Source organism: Microcebus murinus, chromosome 1, assembly GCF_040939455.1.
Source record: "Microcebus murinus isolate Inina chromosome 1, M.murinus_Inina_mat1.0, whole genome shotgun sequence".
NCBI lineage: Eukaryota > Metazoa > Chordata > Mammalia > Primates > Cheirogaleidae > Microcebus > Microcebus murinus.
Window position 1 is genome coordinate 44968182 of NC_134104.1, and position 24097 is coordinate 44992278.

The 24097-nt window shown below is 35.6% G+C and overlaps 1 protein-coding gene across 2 annotated transcripts in view; it reads left to right on the top strand.

The window, feature by feature from the left end:
- The window catches only part of COL8A1 (collagen type VIII alpha 1 chain), a 143982-nt gene that overhangs the window by 82562 nt on the left and 37323 nt on the right, over window positions 1-24097 (top strand). For both annotated transcript variants that reach the window (XM_012743093.3, XM_012743094.3), the window contains exon 2: window positions 9232-9351. The gene's annotated coding sequence lies outside the window, so the exon portion shown is untranslated. The remainder of the gene's footprint in view (window positions 1-9231; window positions 9352-24097) is intronic.

The window sequence follows — 24097 nt, forward strand, 5'->3', positions numbered from 1 at the left end:
CTCTCAAAAAAAAAAAAAAAATCCCGTGGATTAACTGAAGTTGGAGAGAGAGGACTCAGTTTGCAGAGTCTGTGCCATCCCTTGGTTCTCCTATCTCCTAGTCACACCAAAGCATAATTGGTGGCAGGAGTCATCAGGGCAGTGAGCAATGCGCAAAGGGTCCAATCACCAACTGAAAAATCTAAATCAGGTCCTAAAATACACAGAAAACAAGGCTGCATTTATTTGGGAGCTTGCCCTCTACCATGACCCTCCTTTCTCTTATGCATAGGCCCAATCTTGCTGGGCTTCTCAGCTCAGAGCATTGTCTGTCAGCCCCCGTTGCCATAGAAGGTTGTTATATCTCACACACTCCACGGAAGGCTATCAAGTTCACAGGATCTTGGTTTTCTTATTTCTTTATATTTATAGCCTAGAGGAAACAAAAGTCATTTTTACCAGAATTAATATTTCTTCCTTCCCACCAATTCCCACATGACCCCCTTCAACCCTCCCTTACATCAGTCTTCCTCACTGACCCAAAAAGACAGAGATAAGTTAATACACATTTCTTAGTTGGATTAATATTTTCCTATGCCTGTTCATCTCTAAGGGTCTTCAAAGTTAGGTTTTCAAAGGACAAAATGATTGATGGAAACCCTTTCTTCCCTCAGGGAAAACACAAGAAATGACATTTCATTTAATGCAACAAATATTTTCCAGGTAGCACTGTGTGCTGGGAAAAGAGAGGGGAACAAAACACAGACTTTGGCTTCATATATTTGGAAGTGTGTGTGTGTGTGTGTGTGTGTGTGTGTGTGTGTGTGTAATGAGTTAATTTAAAATTTTACTAAATGATCTTAAATATAAGAAGATTGCTTTATTTTAGGATTGTGGTGAGCATTAAATGATATAAAATATATGTGAAGTATACTTAGCACAGAGCCTAGGACATAAGACACTCTCAATAAATAACAGCTGTTACTTTTACTACAGAATCATGGTATAATTTAGAACAATGTTTTTGACAGAGCTCTCTCTGGAAATCAAATTTTACCTTGTTACTAAAGAATTTTCTTGAGTTAAAAAAAATTTACCTTGGATGATGGGCAATATAGTTTGATTATTATGGATTGAAGAGGAACCATCACATTCAAATTTGAAAAAAAAATATTATCAAAAACATCAAAGTCAATGTCTTCCCAACAGAAGTAGATACCAGCCACATGCTGATGATGTCCTGACAGTTTGATTGTCGCCCTGCTCTTCCTACCAATGTCAGGAGTGTTTCAGAATCTAGATCACACCTCAAACACAGACAGCACACATTTTTCTCCTTCCTGCTTCCTCCTACTATGGTCTGGACAATGGTTATTCCACAGGATAAGGTGTACTACCAAAGTACACCTGAGGTTTTACACATTTATTTTTAAGGTACATAAAACAATTATCTCAGAGCATCATTTTAATAAGTTAACTGTTACTGACTCCATATGAACAATTAGTCTTAAACAGAAATAAATTAACTTTTAACCACAGGTAAAACTAAGTCAAATTTTAGTCAGCCAAGGCATTTTTTTAAACTTTATCCCCCCCAAAAATTGCTTCACAGGTCATCTTAGGTGAGGAATAGTATTTAATTAATCAATTATTCAATTAATTAATTGTGTGGTTGAATATATGAATGGATCATAATGTAAACGTCAAGACGATTGAATGCAAGAATGTCGGGCAGATGGGAGGGGGAGGAGGGGATGGGTATATACACACCTAATGGATGCAGTGCTCACTGTCTTGAAGGGATGGACACACTTGAAGCTCTGCCTTGGGTGGGGCAAGGGCAATACACATAACCTGAACATTTGTAACCCCCTAATATGCTGAAATAAAAAATTTAAAATAAATAAATTAGAATTGAAAAAAAAAATGTCATAATCTAGTTAGCCCAAACAAACGAATCCACTTACTTCACACCTTTTGGTTCAATTTAAGATTTCCTCTATAATCTCAAATACCTGGATAACTGAAAGGACACTTCATGCCATATTCTCCTTGAATATTTACTATTATAAATATATAGTGTCTGTCTTTCCTGAACTCTTGTTATTTAGAGGACTTCTCACCATGTCTTGAATCACCATTATATTATCAATATTTTATACTGTCTAAAGGTTCATCCAATTATTTCATTTGTAAAGGGCTAGAATTTCACCTTCCATATTTCCTCAACAAGGTTGAGGAACTTCTGTGGAATATTTTATATATTTCCATCTATTGCAAAAATATCAGAAGAATGCACCTAGAATGAAAATCTCATAGATATTTTCTGTCAAACATTGCCACTTAAATTTTAATATGAAGCCTTAATTTTAGATTCCAACCATGGAAGCTTCTGTTCTCCAGCTCTCCAAATGAAAGTCACTATTTCTCAAATTTATTTGCATACTGAAGTGTCAGTTAATTTCTCACTCCCACATTCCTTATTCCAAACTGATTGAATCCAAAGATTTCATAATATACTTCAGATGTTTAGATCTTTTCAGTCTTTTCTGTTATCAGATCATTTAGACGTGGCTACTTTAAACTTTGTAACCATTAAATATGGTCATAAGACCATTGCATGGGTTTTATAAACAAAGGACAATTAATGTCTCTCTAACTGTAATGTATTTAAAAGAAAGCCAATGATCCAGCAATCCATACCCTTAATGGTGGCATAGGATAACCTTAGGGAAATTATTTCCTCTTTTCTAATTTATCAGGATTTAGTTGTTAGTTCAAAAGTGATCCTGTTTCCATAGAAATGGATTTCATAATCCTAGAGTTTTATCTGAGACTGTACAACCTTAAGTTCTTGTAAAACTCAGCTGAAGTAAGGGAAATGGGCCCTCACTGCCCCTTCCACCAGCTCTCCAAACATTATAAGCAGTAAATGAAACCAAAGGAAATGTATTACTCCATGGGAAGGTAAAAATAGCTTCTAGGAACCATAAGGTGCCTCACCCAATTGTCTTTTTCTAAATCCTGGCATTTCTACACAACATAAATCTACAGTTCTTATGGAAATCTTATGCCCAATTTATCAGCAATGTTCATCAATGAACATTTGTTAAGCTTCAGACAATTGCCATGAATCAATAAAATAAAATATAGTGCCCTTTGAAAAACTTGAAATTAAACTCTGGGATGAACTCAATGGGATAAGAATAGCAGTTCTTTTGTTTTTCTGATTCCTGATTCATCACTCTTCTTCAAAATTGTGCGAAAGAACAAAATGTTTTTTTCATTGCCTTTACTCATTTATTCCACAGCTGTCAAGATTAAATGAGATTGCACAGATAACACTATTAGCAAAGACACTGGCCCAAAGGACATGTTTAACAAATATGTATTTCCTCTTCCTTCAGAAACCATAAGAATGTGGCTAGCCTGCTTTGTGGAGGAAATTCTAAGCTGTTGAAAGACCTATTAAAGTTTATGCCTGATCATCTGAGAGAATGTTATATACTTTTGAAATGTCATAGCATGTTTATAAATAGCAATTCAGATTTTTCTCATGGGTTTTATAGAAATAGATATTGTTACTGTAGTATCTTCTGATCATACCTAGCTAATGAGGTGCAACCACTAAGCTTCCTGCATCTCAGAATGAATGATACCAAGAAAAACAGCTTCAACTCCATCCGCCCAATGGAATAATTAAGACATCTCTTCACTCTAGAGGCTTATAGTAAGCCAGTCTCAAAAAATGAAACACTTTTTTCAACATTTTCAATGCTGAAAGGGAAGTCTTTTTACTAAGATTTATACCTTATCAAGTAAATAAATCATATGTTCAGCATTAAGAAAAATATTGGTGAGAGGTGAACATTCTTCATTTCAAAGCAAGGAGCCTGTTGAGTGGCAATACAGTTTTAAAAGTATTGGTTTGCCAGGGGAGCTCTCATCACACTCCTGAAATAATTTTATGCTGTTGTGATTTTGTTTGTGCATTTTTCTTTTTTTTCAAAATTGAAGCAATATACTTAACTCTAATCAGCTCATCAAAACCTTTTAAAATGTTCATACAGTTTACAATTTCTGTTCTTTTTAAAAATAATGTCAAGTGCTGGGGGTTTTTTGCACTGCTAAGTTCTGTGTTTCAGAAGTCCAAAAAAGTATTTATTTGCAGAGTCCAGCAAATATTTACGGAACACTTACGATGTGCCAGGCCTGGTTCTGGTTGCAAGGGATGTTACAGTAGACAAAGCAAATTCCCTGCTCTCAAGGAGTGTTTGAGGAGAAAGAAAGAGTTGGTGTTGGCTGGACTATAAATGAGCAAAATGTTTAATTACAGAAGACACATATAACTGCTACTACAGAATTAGAATTAGATTAAAAATCTATGAAAATGGTTAAGTTTCAATTGGGTGGTCAAAAAAGACCTTTATGAATAAGTGATATTCAAGTGGAGATTTAAATGAAGAAGGATTCAGCCATGCAGTGTTCTGAAGGAAAACCATTATAGGCAGAGGAACAGCAAAGTTCTAAGAGTGCGGGCTAGCACTATGTTTTTCATAAGAAAGTGGCCAGTGTGGCTGAAGGGGAGAAGACAAGAAGACAGGTGACAAGGTTGGAAGGTAGGCAGAACAGGAATCATATGGAGCATAAAAGCCAGGAAAGAGGCTTAGATTCTTTATAAGTGCAATGGGGAGCGAGGGGTGGGATATATAAGCAGGCGAATGATGTGATATGGCTTACATTTTTCAAAGTTCACCACATCTGTTGCATGGAAAGTACAGCAAGAGTAGATGCATGTTTAATGCAATTGGAAACATTGGAGTGTGTAAGGAAGAACACGGACTCATTTATTTTGGGTTTTGTTCTCAAGATCTCTCTGACTGTGGTGTAGGAACTGCACTATGGTAGGAAAGGACATATAGAGGGAGCCTGAATGGAAGAACTTTTAGTGCATCTGGAAACGCTGTGAATTTAGATACAGAGGTCAGATGGTGTGTTGGGTTGTAAGAAAAGAGATAACACATTGAGAAACTATTATGATTATTATTTATAAATATATCAGTATAAATGTAACACTAGGATGTATTATTATTCATAAATACATAAATTAATTTAATTGTCACTACATTTAATGAAATAGGTACTTAGTCCATTTTCCTTATATGAAAAATCAAAGTCAGAATGGTAAATCAAACTTTCAAACATCCAGCAAAAGTAAACAGCAAATCCAGGGATTCAAAGGTATAAGGTTCCAGATTTTTCTACTCTGCTATGGTGTCCCCAGGTCAGAATTATCAAATAAAATATATTGAAACTTTTATTCTAAATAATAAAACAAAACTGTAATATAAAAATAAAATATAACTGCATTGATATTTAGCTTGGTTCTATACTTGTGCTCCTCTAAATAGAACTGTAATAAACATTTTATATATTATTTTACCTTATTTTCAATTACTTCATTACCCAAATTCCTAGATTTTTAGAAGCATAAAATAATATGGATATTTAAAAAGCTCTGGGCATGGAGTATCAATTTATATGTAAGTGGCCATAAAGTTTGTGCCACTTACAACTCACTTAACCCAAACCAACATTACATATATTTTGATCTTTGCCAATTAGATCGCCAAAATTTTAATTTATTATTTTTTTATTGAGGTAAAAAGAAAACTTTATATCTTTATCATTTGATAACTAAAATTTTAATTCCATAGTTGAATTCACATTTCCTTTAATTAGTAATGAGGTTGAAGGCTTTTCTACATGTTTGTTAGCCTTTTTATTTCTTCTTTCATGAATTATCTGTTCATTTAATTGCCCATTTTCCTATATGGTGTTAGTGTTTTTTTCTTAATGATTTGTAAGGGCTCTTTTTATAAGAAGGACATTAACACTGCCAATTTTTGCAAATAACTTTTCCAGGAGTGTCTTTCACATTCAATTTTTAAATTTTTTATTGTAAAAGTATCATACATACAGGAGGGTATGCTCCAGCTATCTTTGCTACATAAAAAATCACATCAAAACTTAGCAGCTTAAACATTTTATTTGATCTCACAATTATATGGGTCAGGAATTCAGGTAGGTCTGAGAGTTTTTCTGCTCTCATGACTTACTCACCAGGCAAACTGGCTGATCTAAAGAGCCCGAAATGGTTTTACTCACATGTGTAGAACCCTGCAGAGATGGAAGCAAGACTGAGCTCTGCTGGCATTGTCAATGGTAGCACCTACATGTGACTTCTCCTGCATGGTGGTCTTTAGATAGTCAGACTTCTTATCTGGAGTCTTAAGGCTAGAAAAACAGTGTTCCATCAAACGAGGCAGCAGCTTCATGGCCTTTTATGACCCAGCTTCAGAAATTACATAATGCCTCCTCCCGTGCGTTCAATTGGTCAAAGCCATCATAAGCCCTTCCAGATTCAATGGGAGGGAACACAGAGGAGAACCAAAGAATTTGTGGCCATGTTTTAAAACCTCCATAGGATATAATGTTGTTTAAGGAATAAAAATACTCAACTTTAAATTTTGTCCATGAAGTTTTTTATATGCAAATGGTTTTCAAGCATTTATATAAATAAATTCTTTCGTTTTTCTTTAGTGTCTTCCATTGCTTTGTAATTCATTTTTAAAAATTATTTTCAAAGTATCTACAAAATCAAAGATATTATCAATTAATATACCTAGAGAAATAACTTTATGGTCTTCAGATGCTGTAAATACCAGGTACCGTAGTTACATTCATTTACTTTGATTCCTAGTCCTCTTCATCTTTAATTTTCCATCAGTGACACACTTGAAAATTGATCTAATAAATGCAGTTTGGACCATATATTTAATTATGTAGTTGCTATGTAGACAAGGAAAAAATCTGACTAAATAGTTCTTGCTTAGTACTTTGCCACATTTCTGGCTCATTCTTTCAAAATGAATTGAAATCCAATGATTTAACAGATTGCCTGTGTAGTTACTGGTTCCCTTCAGGTCTTGCAACGGTGCTTGCGTATTGAATAATTTGATTCATTTCACAAATGGTGATTATAGCACTCTTTCTTACAGTATTATGAAAGGCAAAGTAGAAAAATGTGGCATCACATTAACAACAACAAAAAAGTCTTTTAATTTTAATTAAAAATTATTTTAAAGGATATTCTTCTGGATCAGAGAGGAAAGAACCCTTTTTAGGTACATGTGGTAAACAATAAATGTTAAATGATGATGCTTATCTCATGGTCTAAAAATGGCAATTGAAATCTCTTCAGTTATTTTCTCTGCCTCCAATATTGCATTTCAACAAGCAGTTTCAACAGCTACCCAGGTGTGAATCCGTGAAACTTGTTCAGACAGCAGTAAATTGAGTAAGATGCATGATTCACACATAGTAGTGATCATCAGCATTTCTATTTATACTGTGTATTTTTCTTCTGTTTTATTTTTACCATAAACAGAAGGAAAAAATAAACTTTGGAAGAAGACATTGGAAAAAATCTTATTGTCTAGTGCAATTAATCACCATATGGGCAGGGATTGTATCTTTTTTTTTCAACATGCTATCTCTAACACTATGCATTGTATCTTGCACATAGTAGGTGCTCAATAAATATTTATTAAAGAATGATAAGAGGGGAGACAAAATGTATTTATAGGCCTATACCTGATATCCAAGCTGAATCTTTACGGTTCTTCATAGAGGCAGCTATATCTGTGGTGTATCTCCTTCACATCCACCTGTATTACCTGCCAGTCTTCTGTAAAGACTCATACAACATGAGAATGGACTGGAATTCCAGTCAAGCTCTTCAGTCCGTTGTTGCTAGAGATAATTTGAGATCGCATGGCTTTCCAGAGACAAAAGGTTCTCAAATCACCTACGGCTAACCCAAAGTTTATTTATGTCTGAATATCCACAAGTTGAGCCAAAGTTCAGGGTATGGCTGTATCTGCCCTTCAGGCCTGAGCACACATTACGTAGCCTCTGTAGCGAAGGCCACATGTCAGAACCTGGGCCTTGTGCTGTGGAGACGCCACTATTTTATAGACATTCAGCAACTGGAATACATGCAAATATTTCTTCTGTGTTCAGTACCAAATACAGAGAAACCCCAGAACTACACTGTCCAATGTGATAGCCACTAGCCACAGGGAGTTTAATTAACTCAAATTAATTAAATTAATTAACTCAAATTAATTTAAATAAAACTAAACATTCAGTTCCTCAATCACACTAGCTACACTTCAAGAGCTCAAGAGCCCCATGTGACTAGTGGCTACTACATTGAACAGTGCAAATATGGAACATTTCCATAATTACAGAAAGTTCTTTAGGATTGTTCTACTCTAGAATTTACCACTTATATCACATTGCAAACATTCTAAACTAGATACACAGTTCTGCACTTATTTCCTGGTTTAAAAATCCAGGCTTTCAAATATTTTTATCTAAATGTCTGAAGTTGTTCCTGTTAAATCTTTTTTGAACAGAAAATATAGATATGTCCTAAACAAGACTCTGTGAAACACACCAAAACAAAATAGAGAGTATCTATTACCCAAAACACAGAGTTCAATTTCCAAAATTCAGTTAAAGGGGAGAGAAGCCCCACATGACTTATAAGAAGTCTAGATTACAGAGAATTTATAAAATATATTCAACTAGTGAAATTTTACAAAAAGTACAAATGAAAGCCTAAAAGTGTTACCACATTAAAGCCCCATCAGACCTGATCTGATAAATAACTAAGAATAATTTCTAACTCCAATACTGTTGTATACAAATTGGATGGGAAATGTGTTTTCAAAAAGTTCACTTTTCCTAAATTAACCTAACTTTTCTTTTTGATGTATTATTTCTTCACAAATTTGCTTTCTCTATAGCATATGCCCAAATTCTTTCTAAATTATCCCAAATCTGTATTAATAAGAATTGAAATAATAGGACTTGGCACATAATATAACTAAGAAAAGCAATAAACATGTACAATACATTATTTGAACACAAACTATATATAGTATGTACATAAAATAAACAAATGCATATTTGACTATATAGAAAGAAACAAAAAACCTCTCCTAGTCAGCATACAAGAATCTCTAATATCTCCTTAAATTTTGGTAAATAATGGCATTTTTTAATTGAAATGTATATTATGTAATTTCTCCTGTGATCCCAAAACAATACACTTTGATAATAATTCTGCTTCTTATTGTCTTTCCAACTGAGTAAAAGTATCCTCTTTTCTTTCCACTTCAGAAGCTGTTCTGGAGGTAGAGCAACACCTGGTGAAGAGGCAGAAACCGGCCCCAGGGGTGCCACAGGAAGGCAGGAGCAAGGGCACTGGTCCTCAATTCCACAGGCCGGTCAAGTGTAAATGTAAGTGTGAGGAGCGACAGAGGGCGGGGAAGTAGAGGGGTGGCCCAGGTGAAGCATGGGTCTCAGGCAGTACAAGGACTGTCAGCAGACACTCCTCCCCTCTGTCTGCACGCGGTCTATCTCCCATCCCATCCCCACTGGGGCGCAAAAGCCTTGAGACCATAGCTACTAATATCAGGTTTTTAAATCCCCTATAGTAAAATACATGTGCAGAGTGTGATCCTCACTGATTTTTAAGTCCAGGCATGTTGAATAGAGTCTTAAAATAATCATTTCCATAGGACCTGACTAGGTATCCAAGTGTTCACCAGATGCTAGCAGCTAGATTCTGCAGAGGAAAATTGCTAACTTAAGCTTCTTTTCATGATTCAGCAGAGGGTTTTAAGTAATAAAAAAATCTGGAGATTTGTAAAATAAATAATTCCAGTGCAAATGGGAAAATTAAAATAATCTTATCATCTCCCAGTCATGCCTATATGTGTTTTTCTACCATTATCATATTTCTCTTAATTGGGCCAATTTTTTATGGCTGATATTTTATAGTCTTAAGTTATGAGCTATAATGAAGAAATGATGCCTTTCAGATGACTGAAGTGATAGGTACTAAATTTTCCTAAACACAATCTAGGATGTATGAAACAGAGCATGGTATAACAAATGTGGTTTTATTCACATGTGAATATATATTTGATATTCACATATCTGTGAATATTTATTCTATATATAGTCACATATATTTTTTACAGTGAAAAATAATAATAACAGCATGTCAGGATCCCTTTTATTCCTTAATTGATCTCTCAGTAGAAGCAATAAAAACATAAAGTACATCATTAACTTTCAAATTTTGATGGGAAAAAAAAACCACAACATACATACCATCCATTTCTGACAAGTAGACATTATCTCATAGTATCCAGAGCCACCCTATGCTTATTACTATTGCCTGGTCTTAAGTGTGACTTTTGGACACACGATTCAATATTTCCTAATACATAATAATACAATGGCTTTTTATAGTTTATTTAATGTTATTTCATAATTGAAAGAATGAATTGTTAAGATTCCTCAGAGTTTCTGCATTCTTAATGGGGGTGCACCTGAACAAAAGGAAAAGCACAGCATCTAGCCCTATAGTTAATGCCACATGACCCCATCCTGTCTAGAATGAATCTATTCACAGTTCCTGGAGAAATGCAAATACATTAATGATTTTACTAAGGTATTACATTTTTAGTATACATACCTCCACTGATTATTTTGGCTGGATTCCATCAAAGCCAGATGTTCTCCAAATGAAATACTTATAATGCAAAACCACTATATAAAAAATACACACTCACTTAAGCAGCAGGTTATAGGACTCAAGCTGATCACAGATTTTAGAGAAGCTGATGAAACAGGCATGAGATGGGTGACATTCATAATGTCAGGGGAAGCCTCTAAACTCAATCCAGAGAAATTTTATGATTATTGCAACCAATGACAGGCTCAGCTTCTGGATTTCTTACAACAAAATCTTGCTGCCAAGGGCATTGATGGGCTTGCCCAGTAAAAAATTACAATAATAATGTTAAACAAAATCATAAAAATGCAGAAGGTGGTTATTACAGGACAGAGGAGAGAACTTGCTTGTAAAGTTATGGTGGAAATATCAAAAATACATTTTTTAGACTTATAAGAAATTAAGCTCTTTTTATTAAACTAGGGTGCAAAAGCAACAAAACAAAGGTTACTCAATAAACTATTTCATTCAATGGTCAACAGCAGTGATTCATCAAGTGAAAATAAAAATTACATTTATTCAACATGATGATCAATTCAGGCAGGCCTGAAGTTTAAATATGATAGTTTTCTGATGAAAATAACCAGCTGAAATGGTTTTTTAAAGGAATTTCTACTGAAAAAAGAAACAGGAACTTTTTGAATATATGTCTTTTTCTCAGTGAAAATGAATATGGCTGTTTAATTTCACATCATGTGAAACTCTAAATATTTATGTAGTTTTTAAGGTCTATAAAGAAATTCATTTGAAACAAATGTAGAAAATGACCCCCTCAAAAATTAAATATGAATATTATGATAGGGAAATGGGACTAGATCATGATAATTAATCCTTTGTGTGCCCTCTCAAAGTGCAGAATGTAACTTTTAAAATTATTTTTGAATAATCTAGAATTTTCTTTCTGATCATCTTTTTACCTTCCAAAAATACAGATCTCTGAATCATTTATTATTGACATTTTGCTTAAAATATTTCCTATTTCCTTCAAATTATATAACATATATCAGTAAGTGACAATTATCATAGAAACAAATTCCTTTTGCTCATTAAAATGCCTACTGTGCCTAACACACAGTAAGCACTAAATAAATATGGGTCATACTGAATTATTCCCACTTTCTGTTCTGACATTAATATGTCTCTTGGATTCACACTAGAGAGGTGGTGTCTCACACATGGGAACTAATGAACTACATCTGTAACCAAAAATATCCATGGAAAACCTGCTGAATTGATCCCTATCTGTTTTATTAATCAAGCCCACTACGGAAGGGCTTTCTTGTGGTTGTACTATATTTTGGAGATAAATAGAGCAGGGAAACCACAGTTCAATTTAGAAGTTGTTTGAAACTTTGAAGAACATGGGGTTTTATATTATATGACAGAAATAAAGTCCAATCCTTGATGGCTATAATTCTGAGTATATAAGAATATAAATATCCTGTATGTATAATTTTACTGCAGAACATTATGACTGTGGCCAAGAAGACCCTAACTGTTCAATATGGAATTTACTTCTTATTGCCACTCTCCTCCTTTCTCAATTTTTTTCAAATAAAAAGGCTTTTTAAATAAAATAAAATAAAAAATTTAAAACTAGCTTGGTATGAACAGCCTTTAGCTGAAGCAGATACCGGGACCTTAGAAGCACCAGATTCTCTTCTTGATTCTCCTACCAACTTGGAATGTGGCCTTGGGCAAGTCATGAGAGTAAATCTATAATAAAAGAGGTAATAATGCCTTACATGTGTGTGGTGCTTTATGATCTAACAGAGCATACACATACAACATATTTCACACAGTATCTTATTTAAATCTTCCCCACAGCTTCCTAGAGGAGTATGGCAGTTATTAACAACCCCCATCATAAAAAGAAGGAATTTGAGACCCAGAGAAACTAAATCGCTTGTTCATAGTAATGTCAATATCAAATGTCAGAGCCAGAACAGACATATTCTAAGATTCTGGGCTGGTCTCTGTCTTTCCTCTACTCCACATTGCCACCCTCTGGCACCTCCAACTGTGGCAAAGCAGAAACGACTACAGCTGCACTGTTCAATATGGTAGCCACTGACCACATACAGTTATTGAGCATTTGAAATGTGGCTAGTCCCAACTGAGATGTGCTGTGAGGGTAAAATACACACCAAATTTCTCAGACTTGGAATGAAAAAAAGAAAGTAGACTATCTCATTAACTTTGTATGTCTGTTGCATATAGAAATAATATTTTTAATATCTTGAGCTAAATAAAAATACTAAATAAAAATAAATGTATTACTAAATATTGCTAAATATACTTCAATAAAATTAATTTCACCTGTTTCTCTTTACTTTTTTAATGTGGCTACTCAAAAATGTAAAGTTACATATGTGACTCACATCATGTTTCTATGGGGAAGTGCCAACAAGAGGATTCCATTGTTCAGAGCCCACACACTGATTTCACAGAAATGGACTTTTTCATGTACTTGTCTTGATGTGGCTGACACAAATTCCCTAAAATGCTGCCAAATGGAGTGCAGCATAGATTAGCAGCAGTGATTTAGGGATCCCCACACATCTTCCACATGCAGGGAAAATGGTAGGCTTCATTACTTGGTGCCTCAAATTGTTCATATGTTACAAGGGCATATTTTATTATTATTTAATAAAAATCCCAAACATTTATTTATATAGTAGCTTTTTTACTGAAGTAAAATATACATATATAATTAACCATCTAAAAGTGTTCATTTTGTGCTTGTTGAATGCTTGAGAGGCTTAGAAGTAAAAATGCCATGGAAAGAACTATAAATTATATTTATGGTTCTATAGCACTCCCTATTTTCAAATATGTTCCCATTAAACATTATGAATGAATAAGGTGTTGGACTGTTAGGTTAATATAGGTAATGTAAAATAATAATTATATATAAATTTGTTATGTAGTAAATTTTATTCCTCCTACCAAGTCTTTAAGATATTTACTACATAATCCCTAAAGAAGTAACTTATTCCTGTTTGAAAAGCTCTAACTGAAAGTCCTTAGAAAAAGTGAGTTCTTATTTATAAGAAGAAAACTATATATTTTTTTAGTCCAAATCACTAAAAGCTAACATCTATTTAGCATTTACTATGTGGGCTAAAGTATCATGCTAAAAGTTAGACCAAGCTTATCTCACTTAATCTTCACAGGGCTTTAAAAATCAGCATCAGGGAACAGAACCAAAGCTCTTAACCATTACTGCTTCTTATTTCAATACTATTTGAAATCATAATGCAACCTACCACAACAGTATTAGAATATTTGGAATTGATTCCCTTTTATTCATTTCAGCTCCACAAGTGTTTATGTATTAATAGCAACTACGATGGATCAGGAACAATTCTAGACAATGAGAGAATATTGAGCAATACGTTTGGAGCTCAACTGTCAAAGAATACACAGGTTGGCAGGCTTTTAAACATGTTTTAGAAAAATACATGCTTACAAACAACAGTAAAGAAAAGAGCAGTTACTATTTACATTCTAAAGGACTTCTTTATGTCACAACAGAAATCTTTATAGTACCCTTCTCTAGTGTGTTAAAACTTACCTATAGTTTATAAAACAAAGGTCTCATGTAAGAAAAAACTATATAGTATGAATTTTAGAGGTTTGCTTTCTTCTGTACATTTTACTCACTGGAATAAAATGGGCTGAAATTACCTTAAATCTCTTCTGGAACAAAGAGATATGAAAATAAAAATAAACAAAAGGGATCTAAATCAAAATGACACTAAAAATCACAAAGCAATGAAAACTAAAGAGTTTAACAACTTTTTATACAATAATAATATGTTACCTTTGAAAGTAGAGATTAAAAATTATGTATACAGACTAATTATATATTAATTTTTAAAGATGATTTCAAAATAGAATGTTTAACTTGTTGCCAATTTCATAATGTTCATGCTTACCTAGAATAAAGTAAAAGGAAAAATATTGACAATAGCCAACTCAGGGTTGTAGAATTTTAAACAGTTCTATGTCCTTATTTACATTTTTCTGTAAACTTTTTAAATAAACGTTTAAAAAATACGTTGTTTTTACAATTAATTGGTAAATAGAAAAATTACTGTAATTGACTCCATAACTGATGACAAATGATAAAGGCAATAATTGTCCGGAGAAAGTAAAATGCAAATTTTGTTCTCAATCACAAAATTTTTTAAAAATATGTTTTATAGGTTCTTCTTTCCAGGTGTCATTGCCCCTTGGTTTAATTCAAGATAAAGCAACCTGTAGGTTAGTCAACTTCTCTAGACAAGAAAGGTAAAAATTGGATTAGGTTTTCTAGTTGTACTTGAAAAAGCAGTTCACCTTCAGCTGTATACATGACTGTAAAGATCAAAATTGCAACATGAAGTCGTAAAGCTGAAAGGTGTTATTACAGCAATCAGAAAAGCAGAGAGAAACTTGCCGTCAATCACTTCTAATGGCTTCTGCTTAAAACTGGCCTTGTTATTGGGCCCTGAGATGTATAAAATGTCATGTGGAAATATACCACTTTATACATCTGCGAGCTATAATACATCTTTGAGCTGAAAAGGGGCTTAGTGATCCTAAAAAGTGAAATATAGAATTATTTTAGGGATCCCATTTAAAATTTCACAGAGAAATATTTGGTCCGATAAACTTCTTTTATGAAAACAATACTAAAATTTTACTACAAAGAAAATTCAGAAATGAGTTCTTCCCTTCATTTAATCATTAAATCACAAATCCATAAACCATTAGGGCTGAAAGGGGCCTTCTAGATTACCTCATGCTATACCAGTATTTTGTAGATGAGAAAACTAAGAGCAAAAAAATTATTTTCTTAGGAAAAAGTGAAATCACTCAAAAATATCCCAAAGAATCCAGAAACATCTAGAATCCTACCTAGGAAAAACAAGGCATTTTGAATCCTGCTAGAACTTTAATTATAATTCAGAGCTTTAGTTTGGTTGTGGGAACTCCTGTGCAATGAAGGAAAGATACTAAAATTGACAGTGAAAAGCAAAGCACATTCACAGTGAACAATAAAAAAGTAAAAACTAAAACTATAGCAAAGTCTATGATTTTAGATCAGGTCATTCACTCTTAACTCAGCTTCCTTTCTTTAGTGAGTCAAACAATTGAAATGAGCTTTTTTTTTGCCACTTTCAGACATAATTCTTCTACTATCATGAGAAATTGGCTACTTCCAAAGCTTCTGATAGATTGAAGAATAATGGGACATTCACTCCTTGATTTAAAAAAAAAAAACAGGATGTCAAAATCCTCCTGATTTTATGCATTTATGAAAAATATGCTTATAATAAAATTATATATTTTGCAAATATATTTCTCATCTCCCACAAATACATCTTTTCTTTGCGTTATAGACATTGTTCCAGAAGAAATAAACATTAAAGCTCTTTTCTAAGTGCAACTTTGGTCTAAGAAATGGACATAGTGACATTTGATTTTAAGGAAAATAGAACAGGGTATGCATGTCCATTGTCATCTGTAAAACAGGGATAAGAGTAGACTCTCAAAAAGTTGTTTAAGAATTAAATAAATTGATAATAGACGTAAAAGGCTTAGTACAGAGCTGGCACATAGGTAACATTCACTAATTGCCAGTAACAGTAGTAAGAGTAATATTATTATTATTTATAACATGGTAACTCCTCCATTACACCCTTCCCCTCAAACAAAGCTCTTGCAATTCCTCACACTGTTCTGTGGCTCCATGTCTTTGTACATGCTGATCCCTCTTTCCAAATGTCCTTTCCCTACTTCTTCATCTGGTGAACTCCTGCCCATCATACAAAGTTCAGCTCTGAAGTTTCTTCCTCTGGCCTGCCTTCCCAGTCCCTAGTTGCACTCACTTATTTCCCAAGGCCCTCTGCATATGTTCCCCTCCCAGCAAATGAGATGACTTTTGTTATTTGATTTCCCATCACTCCCACCACATGAGTGTGCACACACACGCCCCATGTGCGCGCGCGTGCACACACGTGCACACACACCAGACTGCCGGGAATGCATCATACTTAATTTTGTCTCCCCATAGAAATGTCTATTGAAACGAATGAACAAACTCCTGCATAAAAAAGTAATAATTTAAAGCAACCCGTATTTTGAAATATTCAAATATTTAATATTGAATATTAAAATATTCAAACTATTTTGAAATTTTTTAAAACGTGATGTTTTTTTCCTCCATAAGTAAGTGTCAGGCTAGAATGTGTACCTAGTAGCCTCAGTTTAGAAGGGGAAAAGGAGAGAAAGGCCTGGCGCAAAAAGCTGGGACATGCAGCCCTGGAGCCTGGCTCTGTCACAAGCCCACTGCTGTGACCTTCAGTGAGCCATTTAACTTCTCTGAACCTCTGTTTTCTTTCCTAGCAAAATGAGAGGGCTGGGCAAAATGTTCTCTGAGGACTCTTCCAGCACCAACATTTATATGATGCTAAACATTGTTTTATCTCAGTGGTTCTCAAACTGTAGCAGACATCAGAATCATCTGGAAGGCTTATGAAAACACTGATTTCCTGGTCTGCACATCTGATGGGGCCCAATAGTTTGCATTTTTAACAAGTTACCAACTGATGCCAAGGCTACTGGTGGGGGACTAAGAAACACTGATTAATCTTCTTAAATAGGATCCTGACACTGTCCTGTTGTTATCTGGCCAACTGCACTGCTGATGTACAAATTCATGATGTGATATAGACAGGTAAACCTAGGCTTCTGTGAGGCTGCTGTCAGAAGGACTGGGTGTCTGTGAGTGAGCCCCAAGACTGATCACAGAAGGCAAACTTTGCTGACCATAGTTTTGTTAAAAGCTCACCTTGTGGGGAGGGGACAGGCTGAGTTCACAATGCTGCAAGGCCCAGAAAACACTGATGGCAGGGTTTGACCCATCAGTTACAACCTGCTGCAGGTGAAGTCAAGTGGATCACAACTGCCATCTAGTGACGACATTGAATTACTGCAGAGAGAAACTACAAAACAAAATGATACTTTCATTTGGAAACTGCTTCTTTTAAACAAAATTATGCTCAAGATAAGAACCCATAATAATAAACTCCAATGTACTCTGGTCTTATCTACATTTGGATCTCAGTACTGTAAAAATAAATACATATATAGTACTTACCATGTGCTAGGTAGGCACTGTTTTATGCTTTATATATGTTCAATTACTCACAGCAACCCAATGAGATGCATACAATAATTTCTCCCATCTTGAAGACAAGAAATATAAATACAAAGCAATTAAGAGACTTGCCTGAGGTTGCTGAGCAAGTAAAACGGTAGAGCTTGGATTCAATCTAGATAGCACCTGAAGAGATACTAGCGAGCCTCTCTTATACCAGCAGTGTAGAACACAGTTGCTGAAACTATTGGTACCTGTAAATAGTTATCAGTTCAAGACATGGATCTGCAAAATTTTATAAAGTATACACTGAAGCAATGAATTTTTCCTGCTTCTTCCAAATGAAATCGGCTCATGTGCAAAAATTAAAGAAATGTTTGTTATTAAAGCCAAATGCAACAAAAAGAGCACCAACTTGAAATAAGCCCTGGAATCAATCTCCAACTTGCTATGCAAACTTTGACAAGTCACTTAAAACCCTCTGGGCTCCACTTTTTCATCTATAAAATAGAAAGAATAAGTTTACATAGTTCTGTAACTCCCAAAGATGTAGTTTGGGGGTTCCGTGAAGCCAGATTAAATTTTACAGTAACAGCTGCAGTTATCCACTGAAAGTGATCACAAGAGCACACAGGGAGATCATGGGCAGTACCCGTATGGGTTTTTTTTCAAATTGTTCAACACATGTGAAAGGAGCCAGGACAGCAGATTTTGATCTACGAGTCTATTACCCAAAAGTGCTAGCAGTAAATAACAACACTCATGATGTTTGTAGGAGAAGTAAAGAGCTCAATCAGGGAGACCCATGTTTCATTTCTCTTCCTGGATGCTGTACTTGGCCTGTGCCCTAAACTCTGCAGTGCTGCCCATTCACTGCCCCCGAGAATCCTCACCAAAGGACTGTGGCAGAAAAGTCACTTATTTGCCAGTGGATTGAACCTCACTCAGCCTTCTTTTATCAGAGATCTCCTCAGATTTAAAAACCAGGTCCCTGATAATCCTTTTAGCTCCTTCTCTAAGATGCCTCAGTTACCAAACCATTTCTTACCTCAATAGACCAAAGCAAAGTTATCAAACCAAAGCACTGGAAGGTTTTTTTGCACCTGTATATGTATAACATGCTAAGACTTGCTTGCATAAAGATTCATAATAATGAAGGAAAATAAAAATAGGCAGCGTTAGAAGAATAACAGGTAATAATTAAAATATAATCGGGGCCAGGCACGATGGCTCACACCTATAATCCCGGCCCTTTGGGAGGCCAAGACAGGAGGATTTCTTAAAGACAGGAGTTTGAGACCAGCCTAAGAAAGATAGTGAGACCCTGTGTCTACAAAAAATAAAAAAGTTAGCCAGGCATGGTAGCCCATGCCTGTAGTCCCAGCTATTCAGGGGGCTGAGGCTGGAAGATAGCTTGAACCCAGGAGTTCGAGGTTACAGTGAGCAATGATCAGTCCACCACACATCCAGCCTGAGCAACAGAATGAGACCTCATCTCTAAAAATATTTAAAAATACAATAAAATAAAATACAGTAGGGTAAAATATTAGTACCTCACTTTAGTAGATTTCTTTATATCATTTCAAGTATTTGCATGTATTTAATTACCAAAACAACCCCCAAATTAGGCTAGATATGTTTTATTATCAATCTCACTGAGAAACAAAGGAAATTGAAGCACAGAAATTTTAAACAACTTGAAAAATAAGTGAATGGTTGAGGGCCATAATTATTAAGACCATGCTTCCTCCACAATTATAGTTTATTTTAACTATCGAATCCTGATATAAAATGGCTGCCCTCTGATACTTGAGTTTTAAAAAAGTTCTTTATGCAAATATGAAAGTAAAACATTAATTGGACTTTAAGGTTAATAAAATCTCTTCATTAATTCACTCCATGAACATGGCTTGAGAATCTACATGCCTGATACTATTTTAGGTGTAGGGGGTTTAGCAGTGAATGAGGCCAAAAATGGCACCCCATCCTTAGGGCTCACATTTTCCCTAATTGGAGGGAAGATGATAAATGAGAAAATAAATAAATATGTAGCACGATGTCTGATACTGAAGAAAAACTAAGGTGAAGGGATGGAGAAGGACAGGTGAGGGGTGCTGCTAAGTGTCAGGGCAGGCCTCTCTGGGGAGGGGACATGTGATGACAGCTTTGAAGCAGGCAAGGCCATGCCCAGATCTGGAAGGCAGCTCAGGCAAATGCAAGGCCCAGGGCTGGGAGCCTGTTTGCTTGTTCCAGGAAGGCAAGGAGACCACTGGCCTGAGGGTAGTGACTAAAGACATGGTGTGAAAGAAGAGAGCTGGGCCAGATCATGCAGGTCTTGCAGGCTGTGGAGGGGATCTCAGAGCTCACATAAAGGGGAGGGAACTACAAGAGGGTTTTGAACAGAGAGTGACAGGATGTGCTCTCCTCTAAATTATCACTCTGGTTTCCCTGAGGAGACTGGACTCAGCACAAGAGTGGAGACAGGGAATTAAGAGCTACACGGTGATCCAGGCAAAACATGACTGTTGCCCTAGTGATAGTGACTCAGGATAGATACATTTTTATGGGAGAAATCATAAAACTCGCTGATGGATTGAATGAGTGAGAAAAAGAGTTAAGAGCATCTCCTGGACTTTGAGCCTGAGGAACCAGATAAGTGATACCATTTACCAAAAAATAGGGATCTTGAGGTAGAATCATTTTCCAAAACTTATAGCCCTCTAATTGTACCAGTTAACTTGATTTCTGAATGAATTTTTGAAGGTGGAAAGAATTCTTAGTTTCAAGACTCTTTAGAAAATGTCACCACCTTTTTAAGGATAAGCCGTGTACAGCAGCAATGACATTCTGCCACCAAGGAGTATTCCACTACAAAACAGAATGTCGAACCAGACCATGAGCCAGATCTGGTGTAATATTGGTAAGTGTTCTTTCATAAAATAGTTTCAAAGGCTCATGAGTAGAGAATTACAAAATTGTGCCTTTTGTTTAGAACATGTTTATAAACACAAATAGCTCTCAACTCTTTCAAGAAGTACAAAGTAAACGCCCACAGTTCTGTTAAAAGGAATGTTAAATACTGGCCTGAAAGGCATACTCTTGAGAAAGAAATGTTCCAATGGAAATGTGGAAGAAATGCACTTGGCGTGTGAGCCAGTGGCTCAGTGGCTCTTTTACAGGACCAGGGTCCTGAATTTCCAGGCAACTATGCTGCAGTGAAGTTGGCCTCAAAATTTGCAGGCAGTGCCATTGCACCACCTGTGCATGATTGATAAGAACAAGAAAACACTTTAAGGGTACAAAGACTTAGCCAATATCACCATGAAGGCCAGGCGCCGGTGGCTCACACCTGTAATCCTAGCCTAGCACTCTAGGAGGCCGAGGTGGGCGGATCGCTCAAGGTCAGGAGTTCGAAACCAGCCTGAGCAAGAGCGAGACACCGTCTCTACTATAAATAGAAAGAAATTAATTGGCCAACTAATATATATAGAAAAAATTAGCCGGGCATGGTGGCGCATGCCTGTAGTCCCAGCCACTCAGGAGGGTGAGGCAGCAGGATTGCTTAAGCCCAGGAGATTGAGGTTGCTGTGAGCTAGGCTGACGCCATGGCACTCACTCTAGCCTGGGCAACAAAGCGAGACTTTGTCTCAAAAAAAAAAAAAAAAAAAAAAAAAACACCATGAAATCTGGGATAGGACAAAAACTGTAAACAGTAGCTTAAGGATGGGCACAGCAATTATTTGATTCCTTTGCAGAGAAAACTGAAGTGTCAACAAGTTCCAAGAATATGCGTTTCCTTTATTAGTCCCCACTAGAGAATGACACCTTTTTAACAATTTAGCTTCTCTGATGGATATGAATTATCTGATTATCATTTCTATAGATGAAGAAGTGAATTTCTAATGGCGTATAATCTCTATAAAAACAGGAATTTTTCTTTCTTCCTTTTTTGTGTGTCTCCAGCAATTAGAACTATATCTGGCACACACTTAGCACTCAGCAGATTTTTGTTGGATGAATGAATAGCTTGAATACATTGCTAACTCATAAGGGGAAAAGTAGAAAGGAATCTTTTCTTTCTACTTGCTTTTATGCAAAAAGCCATGCTGTCAGGTGAAACCTAAAAAAAGTGTCAGGAGAAACTCTTCTTTCTGAGTGAGCAGCTCTTATCTAATACACTCTTTTTTCTGGTGTCATGATTAAGTTCTTGTTGCTGGACATATTTATAGCATTTATTGGCAATGACTAAGCATTCACAGACTTTTATCTTAGGTTCCACCAGTTTTTATGTGGTCTCCATTTCTCACCCATTCTTCTACTCTTTGTTGGGGTGCACTGTCAACCTGAAGAGTTAAACAAAAGATTAAATAATTAACAGGCTGGCGACCCCCAAAGTTGCTTGTTTCTGGACTATCTGCTCAATTTTATTTAATCTTCTAAGATCCAGGTCTAAGATTCCAACTTCCCTTAAACTTGTATCAGCTCATTCACTCTTATCAGTTCTGACCTCATGGCCAGGGATGGCCTTTCTTCAACACCATCATTGTACCTGGCCATAGTGATTTAGTACCTATGGATAGAAACTAATAAAGAGAGAAAAATGAGAAATGAGAAAGGAATTGAATGAGATACATTTGCTCCCAGACCAACCTGCTTTTAGGAAAGCATTGAATTAGAAAACAGAAGCCTTGCACTTCTACAGCATAGAATCTAGTCTGGATTTTAGAATCTGTTATCACTCAGTCTGATTGGCATGAATCTGTCCTGATATCCAGTGTTCTTTGAAATCCTTGAATCCAAGACCTTTTAAAAATGTGTGTGAAAGTCATACTAAAGAGAGAAAATAAGTAAAATACATTCTAGTAGAAAGTTAAGGCGAGATAATGAAATAAATCTTTCCTATCTCCTCTTTTGGTGACATCACGCTTCAAGAATAGGTATCTGGAGGAATCCAAGGAAAGAATTTCAGTCAGGCCAATCTACTTACAAGTAGAATGTCTTCCAGGATACAAGAGCCTTTGGCAAACATTGGTTGGCACATTCCTTCTAAAAGGTAAAAGCTTTTTTTCCTTTGGCAAGTTTTAAATGATACTTAAGCATGTCAGACAAACCTTCCAAACCATAGCCAAAAGCAGGTTAATCCAACATCCCCAGCCAGCTCAAGAACAATGAAAAAGTTAGGCCTGGAAAACTCGGGATATTAATTGTAAAACATAATTCCACAATATTTATGGCTCCATAAACTGGACGGAGCTGCTGTTGAGTATTGTGAAGTACTCCTTGCAGTGGGGGTTGCTTATACTTGATGCTGTCACAGGTATTATTTGGAAAAGAATCACAGCTTATTCATGATCTACTCATTAAGACTCAATCTTTAGTGGGCATAAGAAGCAACCAGAGCAAGCTTATAGAAAATAGAGATTTTTTAGTCTCTTGCCCAAGCCTTTCTAATCAGCATCCATGAAGGAGGAGATTGGAAATGAGGAAGGCCAGTGAGTAAGATGCAAATGGTCTGTAAACCACACATTCAGAAGCAATGCACTGAAGTCTGGCATGAGCTCCCTGAAGTCAGGACTCTCCGTATGTAACTCTTTCTTTTTTCCTAGGTACCTCTTAATTCCCCATACCTACCACTGACACTGAAATGGGTAGAGATTCAATGAATAGTCGGCAAATGCAGTATAGATGCCAGGCACTGTTCAAAGTACTCTACACATATTAACTCATTTAGATCTCACAATAAAGGACTGTGATTAGCTCTGACCCTTGCTGAGCACTCTGCCTGCACACTGTCCAGAGAGTGACATGGCTGGCTGCTTTTAGCTGCCACCAACTCAGGAAGACCCTTCTTGTCTGCCTATTTAAAGTTGCATCAATCCTACTCTCATCCCATCACAAGATCCTTTTCTTTTTAGCACTTACCTCTAACTAAAATTATCTTGTTTGGTTTAAATACAAGCTGCATGAGAACAGGAGTCTTCCAAATCTTATTTGTTACTGTATGGAGGCACAGTGCCTAACTCACAGTAGACACCAAAGAAATATTCGTTAAATGCATTCATTTAACAAATGCATAACAAATGAAAAGTAAAGAAGTTATATTTCTTAGTTCCCTCAGAGATTCTAATATTTAATATAAGTATAAAAAAATGAAAGAAAACATTTATAACCCCAAAATGTTCTCAAAATGATATCCTAATCTACCTTGTCCCAAGTTACAGCATGGCCATGAGAAAAAGGAAGAATGAAATAAAGGTTAAAATGGAAAGTCTGGGTAGATTTTTCATTCCGTGCTTCAATATTTTGTTTGA